Raw genomic sequence first — 14376 nt, forward strand, 5'->3', positions numbered from 1 at the left:
ATAAGGACTGAAATGATTTTTATGACTTATTTGCTTGAAACATGGCTGATTCTGTTTATATTTTGTTTTTCAGATCTAAGAAAAGTTTTTTTTTCTCTTAAGCTATTTATAGCTTACATCAATTGGGTAAAGTATACTGTTGTGAGCAAAATTGAAACATTTACCTTTCTCTCTGATTTCTTAAGAATTCAGAAGCTATTCATGAGTGTTCTTATTTTATGGCCATATAGTTATTTGTATAAGTTCAATAAGAATCTGTAGCAGGACACAATTAGAGATGCTGGTTATTTCACCAAGGCTTTGACTGGAATGTCATATTTTCATATATGACCAGGCTGCTTTGAGGAATTGAGGTTGACTTTAAAGCCAGTAGACTTGGAAAAAGATTGCCCTGATAGCTTGTCTACATGGTTCTCTCCCTTACAGCTGTGGTCCCCAACCCTTGGGCCAAGGCCAGTACTGGTCCGTGGCCTGTTAGGAACCCGGCCACACAGCAGGAGGTGAGTGGTGGGGGAGCGAGTGAAAGTTTCATCTGTATTTACAGTCACTGTCTCCCATCACCCCCAGATGGGGTCATCTAGTTGCAGAAAAACAAGCTCAGGGCTTCCACTGATTCTGCATTACGGTGAGCTGTATAATTATTTCATTACATATTACAATGTAATAATAATAGAAATAAAATGCACAATAAATGTAATGCACTTGAATCATCCCGAAACCATCCCCCCCCACCCTGGTCCGTGGAAAAATTGTCTTCCGTGAAACTGGTTCCTGGTGCCAAAAAGGTTGGGGACTGCTGCCTTACAGGATTCCTGACCTTGTGGTAAGTAAAGAATCACACTTTCTGACAGGCTCAGGAACCTCAAGATAGTTGAGGGACCTTAAGAAGAAATGAATTCGCCCTGTTTGTACAGGTATTACAGGTACAGTCTGATGGTGAATTCTTGGCTTAACTTCTTATCCTTCAGAGACTTTTTAAGGTATACTCTGAGATTCCTTATTTAAAAAGTTCCAGCAAAGCCATTTTTAAAAAACCCTATATGGCCAATCACTATTCTTGATGTACTTTATGCAAATAATCAGGCCAAGTATAATAGACTAAAATTATTCTACAAATTATAATTTATCTTTCATAGAAATGAGAGACTAGAGAGAGAAAAATTGTGTTTCACAAGAAAACTATAGTACACCTGTTATTAGATTCTAGCACTGACTATTGTTTTTGAGTTTTTATTATTTGCCTAGAATTTGTACCGAATCTTGAACTTGTTCCAAGCTACAAGTCTCCAAACTAACATTTCCAAATTTTTCTTCCATTCTTCTAACTTCGACTCACTGAAATTGCTCTACCTTTTCCCTGAAACCCTGCAAGCTGAAGCTCATGTATAAACAGCCCTGTAACATACAAACTGCAGATGAGAAAAATCTGTCGGATTGACACTGCTTACTTCCACTTTAACTGAGGGTGCTTTGAGTCTAACATCTACACACCTCAACTGACTGCCCTCCAGATGATATAGAAACTAGTTTATGACTATTCCAAACATTAACCTTTGTTTTCCTTCTGTTTAAGAGCCTGTCTGCAACGCCACCTCCTAAAATGAGTGAGACACAACTATTTAATTGGACTGGCCTATTCCCAGAAATAACAGATTAGTTTAATGGGATCTTTTGCCACTAAGCTATTAACTTGATTTTTCTGTCCACAGCCACCAACTCAGCTTTTTGTATGTAAAACTTCTAGGGAAATTTCCGTTGGGAATGTTGAGGTGCAGAATGTGATTCCCCAAAAATATGGCATGTTAGCATGTTGAATGCTTTTGAAAATTGATAAGCCTCAGAAATAAGTCTCAGAATCAGGGTCCCTCTAACCTTGTTTAGTTCCTGCTCATCCACGGGCAGGGAGGGGCTCTCTCTAGAATTTTCTTGTCTGACCAAGAAGGCTTCTTGCCAAAAGAAACACAATTGCCTTCTATCCCCTTCCTGAAATCTTATTTTTTTAGGTTTTTTTTTTTTTTTTTTGACAGGGTGTCCCCCAGTCACTCAGGCTGGAGTAAGTAGTGCAATTGCAGCAGACTGCAACCTTGAACTCCCAGGAGCTAAGTAATCTCCCCAACCTCAGCCTCCTGAGTAGCTAGGACTACAGGCATGGGCCACCACACCTGGCTAGTTTTATTTATTTGATTTGATTATTTTTAGTGACAGGGTCTCGCTGTGTTGCCCAGGCTAGTTTCCAACTCCTGGCCTCAAGCAAGCCTCTGCCTCAGCCTCCCTAAATGCTGGGATTACAGGCGTGAGCCACTGTGCCCAGCTAATCTCATTATCTATTTCAGAAAAGAAGACTGAAGATGACCTTTAGACATAGTTAATTGAAAGTGTGCCTCTTCTGATACACAGCTAATTGCTGTAGACTAATGTGGGTCTCCTTCTTTTTTTTTTTTTTTTTTTTTTTTTTTTTTTTTTTTTTTTGAGACAGAGTCTCACTCTGTTGCCCAGGCTAGAGTGAGTGCCGTGGCGTCAGCCTAGCTCACAGCAACCTCAAACTCCTGAACTCAAACGATCCTCCTGTCTCAGCCTCCCGAGTAGCTGGGATTACAGGCATGCGCCACCATGCCTGGCTAATTTTTTCTATATATATTTTTAGCTGTCCATATAATTTCTTTCTATTTTTAGTAGAGATGGGGTCTCGCTCTTGCTCAGGCTGGTCTCGAACTCCTGAGCTCAAACGATCCGCCCACCTCGGCCTCCCAGAGTGCTAGGATTACAGGCGTGAGCCACCGCGCCCGGCCTGGGTCTCCTTCTTAAAATGGATCCCTTGTTACCCAAATTTGCCCAATCTCTGAAGCCTTGGATGCACACTGACTTTTGACAACCCCTCTCCATGGGATGGGACACTCTAGAAACACGTGTTTCTATCTCCCAGGGAAACAGATAACAAATCTTTGGCCAACAAACTGATAATTGATCAGCAATGCTGCTTCATGTCAGCTCTTCATCAAAAACAGGGAATATGAAATATGATATACAAATGCTGTCACTGTAGTTCTGAGCTCAAAAAAGAGTTGGAAAGCCCTTCTAAGAAGTACTACCCACACAACCTGCCACGTTGCATAAATAGAAACCAGAGACTTGCCTTGAACCTTAGAACTAGGCCAGACCCCCACAAGATACTGGAAAATAGCTGAATGGCGGCAGTGCAGCAACTCCTCAACAGTGACAACCAATTAACTATGGACTCGTGTACTAAGCCAGCCACCTCCACCAATGATAATTCTTTAAAAACAACTTGTATAATTACCCTCAGCATCCTGGTAAAAATTCCTACTCTCCTTCCTCTCTTCCAGTCACAATTCGGGCTTTAGCCAAATCTGTGTCTACCGAATTACAATTCCTAATAACCCCAGTGAATGCCTTCTTTTACTGCTTTACAGTCTGGTGTTTTGCTGCTTCTTGGCTGACAGAAGTGACATGAGAAGCTTACATTTTAATGGCATCATTCTGTTGATGTGTGGAGTATTGACTGCAGAGAGGCAAGAGCAGACTCAGAGAGACTAGTTAGAAGGCTATGGAGATGGTCCAAGAAACAGATGTTGATGACTTGCCTCAAGACAGTAGCAGTTAAGGTGGAGAGAAATGGTCAGATTCTATATTTATTCTGAAGGAAGTGCCAACAGTATTTGTTAATAGACTGGACATAGGGTGGGAGAAAAATTGAGGAATCAAAGATGATTCTAGGACTTTTACCTAAGCAACTAGAAGGATCTTGTCAAATTAGTTCAGAAAAACTAAGATGAGTAGATTTTGATGGGGAGGATAGGGTTGATAAGGAATTTCATTTTGGACATGTTAAATGTAAGATGCCCACCTAATATCCAAGGGAACAGATCAAGTAGATAGTTGGAGTTGCCGTAATATTGGAGGATATCACTAAGGGAGTAAGCGTAGGTAGAGAAGAGAATAGGTCCAAAAACTGGGTTGGTGAGGGTGGGGCCATGGAGTGAGGATGATTAGCAAAGGAGACTAGGGAAGAGTGGCTAGTGAGGTAGGAGGAAAATTGGGAATATGTAGTAGTGTCCTGGATGTTAATTGAAGAAGAGATTTCAAGGAGGAGGTAATGATCAACTCAGTCAAATGGCACTAAATTATATAAAATGAGAACTGACCATTGGCTATAGCAACTCAAAGCTCATCAGTAACCTTGACAAGGCAGTTCGTGTTGAGCAATTAGAGTGAATGCCTAACTTGAGTGGATTTAAGAGAACTGACTCAATAGATACTTGTGTGCAAATGTTAATGACAGCATTATTTACAATAGCCCAAGGCCGGAAACATCCTAAGGGTCTATCAACAGAAGAATGGATAAACACAACATGCTATGTACATACCATGGCATATTGCTCAGCCATTGAAGGGAAGGAAATTCTGACTTATGCTACAACAAAGACGAACCATGAAAACATTATGTTATGTGAAATGAGACACAAAGGACAAAATTATTCCCCTTCTATGAGGTACTTAGGGTAGGCAAATTCACACAGACAAGAAGTAGGCCGTGCTTACCAGGGGCTGGGGAGGGGGACAGAGTGGAAGCTATTAAATGAGTATTGAGTTTCTTTTCAGGATGATGAAAAAATTCTAGAAATGGATAGTGGTGATGGTTGCCCAACACTGTGAATGTACTTAGTGCCACTGAATTGTACACTTGAAAATGGTTAAAACTGTAACAAAATGTATTTTTTCTTGAAAGGTGGTTCAAGTAAAAAAGAAAAAGAAAAGAAAAAAAGGGTTAAAACAGTGAATTGTATGATATGTATATTTAACCACAATAAAAACAGAATTGAAAGAGAAGAATGGTTAGAACATGTGGACAAAGGCAAAAAAAAAAAAAAAAAAAAGAAAGAAAGAAAAGGAAGAATGGGCCTGGCAGGTCGCCCACACCTGTAATCCTAGCCCTTTGGGAGGCAAGAGGTTTGCTTGAGACCAGCCTGAAAACATAAAAAAAAAAAAAACCTGTCTCTATGAAAAATAAAAAAAATTATCTGGGCATGGTGGCACGTGCCTGTAGTCCCAGCTATTCGGGAGGCTGAGGTAGGAGGATCACTTGAGCCCAGGTTGCAGTGAGCTATGATGACACCACTGCACTCCACCCTGGGCCTTAAAGCGACTGTCTCAAAAAAAGAAAGAAAAGAAAAAAAAAAGACAAGAGGAAGGAAGAAAGGGAGGGAGGAAGAAAGAAGAATTGAAAACAATATAGATGAATGTTTCAATAAGTTTTGTTGTAAGGGGGGGGCCCAAGAAATGAGGCAGTAGCAAGAAAGAAAAGAGGGGTAAAGAGTAGATTTTGTTTTAAGAAGGGTGAAATGACAAGTTATTTTATGCCAATTGGAGTGATCCCAAAGGGAAGAAGAGAGGGGCAAAATAGCTCCAGCAGTGCCACTGAGTAAACGAGAGGCGAAGGGGCCCAGGGCTGAGTGGCAGTGTGGCCCTTTGCAGCAGGAGAAAAAGGAGCCTCTTTCCAGGCAGTGCTGGGAACATGAGAGTCTCAACCATCCTGACAGGATGGAGGCAGAGGGTGTGGACTCACACGCTGACGATTGGAGAGGTGGCTATAGAGAGTTTGTCAAAATTCCCTCTTTTAAATATATATTTTCCCCCAATCTGAAACTTAACTTTATTTTTTAACAATGCCTTTTAATAAACCAGTACTTTAAAAAAATTTTTTTAAATTGTGTTTCTTGGCCGGGCGCGGTAGCTCACGCCTGTTATGGACAACTAAAAATATATATAGGAAAAAAAATCAGCTGGGCATGGTGACGCATGCCTGTAGTCCCAGCTACTCAGGAGGCTGAGGCAGGAGGATCGCTTAAGCCCAGGAGTTTGAGGTTGCTGTGAGCTAGGCTGACACCACAGCACTCTAGCCTGGGGAACAGAGTGAGACTCTGTCTCAAAAAAAAAAAAAAAAGGAAAAAAAATACATTAAATTGTGTTTCTTTGGAAACAGGGTCTTGCTATGTTGCCCAGGCTGGCCTCAAATTCCTGGGCTCAAGAGATCCTCCCACATCAGTTTCCCAAGTAGCTAGGACTACAGATAAACTCCACCATGTCTGGCCAAAATTCTCTTCTCACTGCTTTATTTTCTCTCTGAAATAGGAGAGATATTCATTGTGGTAAACAGAGTAATGACCCCCCAACATGTCCATGTCCTAAACCCTGGAACCTGTGAATATGTTACCTTATGTGGCCAAAGGGACTTTGCAGATGTGAGTAAGGGTAAGGATCTTATGATGGGGCGGTTTTGCTGGGTTATCTGGCTGGGCCCAATGTAATCACGTGAGGCCTTAAAAGTGGAAGAGGGGAATGAAGAGCAGAGACATGCTGCAATGTGGAGGAACCTTGAACACATGCCAAGTAACAAAAGCCAGGGACAAAGGGCATGTAGTATATGATTCCATGTATATGAAATGTCCAAAATAGGAAAATCCATGGAGAATCCATAGAGACAGAAAGCAGATTGGTGGGTACTAGGGGTTGGGTATGAACAAGGGGAGAGAATGAAGGTTAACTGCTAAAGGGCGCAGGGTTTCCTGGGGATGATGAAAATATTCTAGACTTGGTTCTGGTGACGGATGCACAACTTTGTGAACATATAATGCTAATGACACTGAATCGTACACTTGAAATGCATGAATTGTATGGTATAGGGGCCAAGGGGAAGCTTCCCCTTCACCTTCTGAAGGTTCACTGAACAATCAACTCACAAAAGGCAGAGTAACTGGAGAAAAGTCACACAGGCTTATCTAAAGTGCACACGAGGAGAATCACAGAGTGCTCGTCCACCCCAGTGCACTCCAGAAGCTTATGCGCCATCCTAGCAAAACGGGTTATGGGAGGGGGAGAAGAGGAATTCTGTTGAAGGGCAACCATGGGTTACTAGGGAGAATGAATGGGTCCAGAACAGAGATTAACATGTAAATAGTTCTCTTTGACAGTGAAGGGTCAATTGAGGTGTGGTCACATTCTTGGTCTTAAAGGGAGCAGAAGAAAAAAAAAAATTGTTCTCATAAGTGGGTCTACATTTTAGGCAGATAAAGGCCTGCACTGTGGTGGGAAGAAGGTCAAAGAGACCCAGTAAAGTTGTTCCCAAAAACAGTAGAAAAGGGAGGCAGAAGACTGGCTCAGAGAAACATGTGACAATGGGGAAAGGGTCAATGTTGCTGGCTTTGAAGATGGAAAGAGAGGACCATGAGCCAAGGAGTGCAGGTGGCCTCTAAAAGGGAGAAAGGGATTCTCCCCAGGGCCTCCAGAAAGGGCACAGCCCTGCCTACACCTCAAATTTAGCCCACGAAGACCTGTGTCCAACTTCTGACTTATAGACTATAAGATAATAAATTTGAATTGTTTTAAGCCACTATGTTTGTAGTAATATTTTACATCAGCCATCAATTGAGAGTGAGAGTAGGGAAGGAGGTATTACAGGTATGAGAGAAGAAGAGATGGCAGAAAACAGTCATGAAGGAGAGCAAAAGAATGAATTAACCAGGAAAATGTAGTATAACTGCCAAGCAGCATTGAAAACACACTTGAGGGAATTGGGAGGATCGCTTGAGCCCAGGAGTTGGCAGTTGCATTGAGCTGTGATCACACCACTGCACCCCAGCCTGGGCAACAGATGAGACGCTGCCTACATAAATAAAGAAAAGAAAATCTAGAAATGATTAAACTTAGTGAGGAAGGCATGTCAAAAGCCAAGATAGGCTGAAAACTAGGCCTCTTACACCAGTTAGCCAAGCTGTGAATGCAAAGGGAAAGTTTTGTGTTATTTTTTTAATTAGAGACAGGGTCTCGCTCTTGCTCAGCTGGTCTCGAACTCCTGGCCTCAATCAATCCTCCTGCCTTGGCCTCCCAGAGTGCTGGGATTACAGGTGTGAGCCACCGTGCCTGTCCCCAAAGGAAAAGTTCTTGAAGGAAATTGAAAATGCTACTCCAATGAACACACCAAATGATGAGAAAGTAAAACAGACTAATTGCTGGTATGGAGAAAGATTTAGTGGTGTACATAGAAGATCAAACCAGCCACAATTTTCCCTTAAGCCAAAACCTAATCCAGAGAAAGGCCCTACCTCTCTTCAACTGTATGGGGTGAGAGAAGTGAGGAAGCTTTGGAAGAAGAGTTGGAAGCCAGCAGAGGTTGTAGGTTCATGAGGTTTAAGCCATCTCTAGAACATAAAAATGCAAGATGAACTGGCAAGTGCTGATGTAGAAGCTGCAGCAAATTATTGAGAAGATCTAGTGAAGATCCTTGAAAGGTGGTTACACTAAGCAACAAATGAAGAATGATAGAATTACATCACCATTTTAAAACTCCTAATGAAAGAATTGATCTAGGCATTACTCATCAATGGCTGCTAACATTACAAAAAAGAGAGACAAGCATATATTGTGTGTCTCCTAATGCAAAAGAACACTGCCACCTATGAAGTAATCTTGCCAATAATTAAACTTGAATCTGATAAAACATCTAGATCCTACTACCAATTTACAGAAAATGCAGAGGATAAGGGAATGTGTTAAGTACACTATAGGGAAGTAACTGACAAAATCCAGATGTAGCAAACACTATAGAACAAACAACCTAGTCCTTTAAAAAATATTGCTGGGAAAAGAAGAGAGAGAAAAAAATGCAGAGGACTTAAAAGATATACCAACCAAACACAGTATAGCTCCTCATTGAAGAAATGCATAAAAAAATATTACATGGTAAATCTGTACAGACAGATCAGTTAGTGGTTGCCTAGAACTGAGGAGTTGGGGGGAAATGGAGAGTGACTGCTAATGGGTACAGGTTTCTTTCTGGGTGATGAGAATGTTAAAAAACTGACTGTGGTAAGCGTTTCATAACTCTGTGAATATACTAAAAACCATTGAATTATACATTTGAAGTGGGTAAATTGTATGGAATGTGAATTATATCTCAATAAAGGGGACATATGTATATATGTATAGAAATACATACGTAAAAGAGGAGATCTGAGGATGGAGAAGAAACTAGCCAAGGAATGGAATACAATATTTCTCCATAGAGGGAATAATGTGTGCAGTGGAGGAAAGAGCATGGCATCTTAGAAGGTGTGAAAAGAAAAAACTTCTGTGACTGGAACACTCCTTGAAGGAGTACAGTGAGAGATGAAGCTAAAGACATTGGAAGGGCCCAGATTGTGTAGTGTGAAAACCATGCTAAGGGTTTGGAACTTTATCCTGAGCACAATAGGAAGGCATGGTTTGGTGGCATGATTACTATGCATTGCAACTCTGGCTAACATGTAGCAAATGAAGATAAGGGAGGGTATATTTGGGAAACGAGGTAAGTGGTATTACAATTCTCCTGGCACAAGATATTGTCATCTTATTTTATGGTGGCGGCAGTGGGAATGGACAAATTCAACAGGACTTGTTGATGGATTGGAATAGAGAAGTGATCAAGTAGTAAAGGAACAAAGCTGACTTGTTCAACTGGGTGAATGAAGAGATGGGAACACTAGAAGAGGTGCAGGTTTCAGGGTAAGAGAGTGAGATTAATTTTTATATATATTGTCAATGGAAAAGAACTCAAACTCTGTAAAATGGTTTGAAGAGGTTTATTCTGAGCTGAATATGTGCAGCCGTGGCCTAGAGAGCCACATCCAAGAAGGCTTGAGCAAGTGAACTTGCTGTGGTTGGGTAACAGTTTGGTTTTATACATTTCAGGGAGACAGGAATTATGTGTAAAGTCATAAATCAATACATGGAAGGCATAGATTGCCATTGGTTTGGCCAGAAAAGGTGGGACATCTTAGAGTGGGGCATTACAGATTATAGGTGGATTTAAAGATTCTTTGATTTGCAATTTGTTAAAGAAATGAAGATTTGTCTAATTGCTTAGAATGTTTTAAGTTAAGATGAAGAAGTCTGTTAATCAGAGACAAGCCACCAGACATATACTCAGACTCAAGTGATCTGTTAAGTAAATTGATGTCCTGCAGGTGTGGTTTGAGCTTTGTCTTGTGTAGCCTTTGGCCTGTTAATGAGTTACAAAGGATATGCCCAAGAAGGGATGAGGGCATGATAAGGCATGTCTGACCTGCCTTCTCATGGCCAGCAACTCAGCTTTAGGGTATTTCTGGGGTCCCCTTGGCCAACAGGGGGCCCATTCATTCAGCTGGGGGGCTTAAGATTTCATTTTGGTTCACAATATAGTTGGAATGATCTAGTAAGGAAGTTAGGTTGACTTGTGCAATAATGGGCTCTCCTTATTGGAATTATTCAAGCCAGACTGTTGTTGAAACCGCAAGGGGGTTTCCGTCTAGGTCCAGTTGTTCATGGCACAAAATCCAATTACGGAGACAAAGGAGGATTGCCATGGAAGAAAGGAATTTTTAACATGACAGATGTCTTGTTGGGAGAAGCTGCCTCAAACCTGTCTTTCCACTAAGGGATACCATGGGCTCTTAAAGGAGGGGCCATGTGCCTTGGGGCAAGTCCTGATGTAGATCTCTCCAGGGGGCTATATGCATTGGGGGCAGCTGGCGAGGGATGGTGAATTTTGGTCAGAAGTGTGTCCTAGGGCCTTAAGAATCTCAACTCCTTTGTCTGGTATTATAGAAAAATCCATCATTTTGAGGACAATTGGTACTTTAAGATGGGAGCCTGCCAACTTCCTCATTTGGGGGCAAATTAATAAACTTTTCTTTCCTTTTCTCCAAACCACTTGTTATCGTTCTTCTGATGTGGCCTCGGACAAGTGCCAAACTTTCAGTAACAGAATTTGGCATTCCTGGGTGGGCCCACAGGCACCCCAGCGGAACGGCACCCCATGACTGCCAGAAGAAGCAGGGAGCAGCCCCGCGTCAAAGCCATGGGTCTTCATGGGCAGGAGCAACTTCTTTTTGAGGTGAGAGAGCAAGGGACGGCCCAGCAGCTGCTGGAGACTGTTTTAGCCCCAAAGAACTCCCGCCTCTGACTCCCCGAAGTAGATGCAGCTCCCCACAACCTGAAATGAGTTGAGAAGAAGCAATTGGATTTGGGAAGTGTTCAAACTTCAGGCCTTTTGTTGGGTATATTCCCCGGCATGCACACTGACACCCTGATTCCACCCATAGGGGAGGGTTTCAGACCTTTCTGTTGGTTTTGTTTGTTTTGAGGAGCCTTTTGGGGGTGGAAGTCACAAAGTTGAGTGGAACTAGGGAAACTGGCTTGAATTCAGAGCTCATTTGCAGTTCCCAGGGAATGGGAATGACTAGGCCACCATTTGGGGAGAGTTTCCTAGGGAATGGGGGGGATTAGGCCACCCATTTGGGCAGGGTTTTGAACCTTCCAGCTGTGGCATTTATCCCCTTTGGATTCCCATTTGTGAACCTTCCAGGCCTGTGGCAGGGCATTTGAGGCACCATTTGGGGTGGCGTTTGTCCCCTTTGGATTCCCATTTGTTTGACAGGCCTGGCATTTTTGTGTTGAGGATCTTCTGTATTGTCTGTCTGTTATTTGTGAGTTTTGCTGCAACATAAGGAAGCTCCATCTCCCACTTGATTGATAGGCCGTGGCATTTTAGATTGTTTATGTTGGGAATTCCCTATATTGTTTGTCTTTGCTAAAGATTATTGTCTGAAGTGTGAGAAAAAGTGGTGATTGATGGTCCTTGGTTTATTCCTAGGAATTTGTTGTTTGGATCCTAATTTTGATTTGCGGGTGCATTCTAAAGGGTCTTTTCCATTGCCTCTTCCTCCCAAAATTAATCTCAATTTGGCCTTTCTGTGCTTTTGCAAAAGACAAAACCAAACTGTGTCGTTTATAGATAAATGAGAGCCTGAGTTACACATAAGAGGGAGGCAACAACTCAGTGGTGAAAGACTGTAGAGTCCCACCCACAATCAGCTTGCTCTGATCCACTGCGCTAAACCCTAGAGCACATAAGAATGGGAAACAAATCCTTTAAAACAAGGAAAGACTAGGAGAACAACCCACTTTGGGCACCCCAGTTGGTTTATGGTGCCTCTAATTGCAAGTATTCGTATGAACGGGAAGGTTCAAAGGCATGCCAGGTTTTCTACATGGCCAATTCTTGTGCACAAGTTTTTACTGAAGGGCAAATTATAGTAAGGAAAATTCAGAGCTCAAATGCTCAACCTGCCGATATAGAGTTAATATGTTGACTCTCAAGATCTCTGCTTGAGATAAACTCATTGTTTATGGTATACAAAATGATCTGTGTTTGTATGATTTGTGACAAATGAGGTCCCCCTGCCCCCACTGGAACCCCCACAACCGGCCAGGGTGAGGTGCCGGGTGGGGCCACAGCCCTGGGGCAAACCTGGCAGGAGGAAGGACCAGCGCACGGCAAGGGGAAAGGTGCATCTGCTGCCACCACCATCTTGGCACCATGGGAGGGGTCGAGGAGGGGACCGCCTGAACTAACTCTTCAGTCCCACTCTCAGTAAATTATAACTCAGGGTTTGGAATGGTCTCTCCCCGCAGCAAACTCAATTTGGACCAGAAGGAACCCATAGCCAGGGTGGGCGATTTGCAGCAATATCACATAGGGGGGCTTGAATATGCAAGAACGGCTGAAGGGTACTTTGAGACAGTCAAAAGGAATGGGTGAAAAAGCCACCGCAGACTGACTTTTTGTAAAGAAGAAGAACCTTGAAGGGAACATTGCCAAAAATTGTAAAGGACTCCAGGTGGCAGGAAGCCTCTAGGAAAGCAATTTTTTTTTTTAAGTCCAGGACTCAGACAGCAAGGAGGGGGCCTGGAGCTCCCTGCCTCCAAAATCCCCACAGGAGCCCTGGGCAAAATGGACAGTGAGGATTTGATTGGCACTAGCCTCATGGGCAGAAGTGGTCGGTGGGGGGGGGGGGGGCCTTCTCCCAGCCATCACCCTGATCCCTGACACCAGCCTTGCCTGGTGCTCTGTGAGCCAGGTAGGGGGCTGCAGGGGAGGGGCCAGGTGGCAGTGAGGCAGCCATAGACTAGTGGTGGCTGAGAAACTCGTCACAGTGGACCCAGGAGGCGGACCTGGGTGAGGAGCAGGAGCACCTGGGATTGTTTCAGAAGCAGCAGAAGCTCACCTCCGGGGGGCGCCACCACCAAGCTCCTGCTGGATTAATACCAGGGCCTGGTGAAGTATTGCACTTTGAAGTTCGGGCCTCAGCAAGCCTGCACGTTGTTCAGTCCAGGGAAAGAGCCCGAGCAGATGGAGAATGGCGTGCTGCTGATGGACACGTGGACAGAGAGCTACAGACATGGCTCAGCAGCTCCTCCTCCTACAGCATGGAAGTCGGCAGGCACCCATTGTCAACGGGACCCAGAAGCACACACCTAAGAACTCTGGACATTTCACAGGAGTGATAACAGACTCTCCTTTGTAGCAGAAATAACCTAACCCAACAAGTAAGCAAAGCCCTACACCTGGAATAGAAATTACATACATCCTGGAATTGATTGAAGAAACCCATCTAAAGTGACATAGGATGTTGCCGCTTGACCTCCTGGATAGGGGTAGCCCTTTAGGAACAGGCTTAAGTTAAGCCTCTAAAACGAGTTTAGAGGCTTACGAGACCCTTCCTAGCACCCCAAGGAAGTAAGGTAATATAACCATAAGTAAAAGAGAAGAGAGTAAAACAATATGTCAGATGAGTGGGTCAGGTGCTGACCACTGTTACATGAGTTTGCCTCTTTCAGGTCCCTGCCCCAGTTGGAAGCAGAGAAGTGGAAGTGACCCTATGAAGTGCCTCTAATAACCCACCCATTGTTAAAATTGTCAGAAGTGAAACCTTGGTCCATCATATCAAAGTAAAGAGGTGCAGCCCCCAGTGGAGGGGCCAGCCTTAGGCAATCTAAAGTATCTGTTTGAGAAAAAAGAAAAAAAAAAGAAAATGTTGATATTTTCATTAATATTTTTTGGTTCTATGTATCGGTTTTTTGTCTCTTCAAAACCCCCTTACCCTTTTGACAACTAAAACCTGCATCCCTGCCTCAGCCCAATGGTCAGGAGGGGCAGGGGAGTGTCCTTTGTTCTTTGTGCCACAGGTGATGGCTCAAAGGAATTGTCCAGGTGGTGGGAGGTCACGAGATTGTCTTAGCTGAAGATGAGACAAATCAGAAACCATCAACTGTAATTGAACAGCAGTAGCCTGAAGTTGAAAACCTCCCCTTTAAAGGTCTGTATTTCTGCTCAGAGACAGGACATTGGTACTTTAAGATGGGAGTCTGCCAGCCTTCTCATTTGCCAGCAAATTAATAAGCTTCTTAGGCCGGGCGCGGTGGCTCACGCCTGTAATCCTAGCACTCTGGGAGGCCGAGGCGGGTGGATTGCTCAAGGTCAGGAGTTCGAGACCAGCCTGA

Source organism: Eulemur rufifrons, chromosome 6 (assembly GCF_041146395.1).
Source record: "Eulemur rufifrons isolate Redbay chromosome 6, OSU_ERuf_1, whole genome shotgun sequence".
In the NCBI taxonomy this organism is placed as follows: Eukaryota; Metazoa; Chordata; class Mammalia; order Primates; family Lemuridae; genus Eulemur; species Eulemur rufifrons.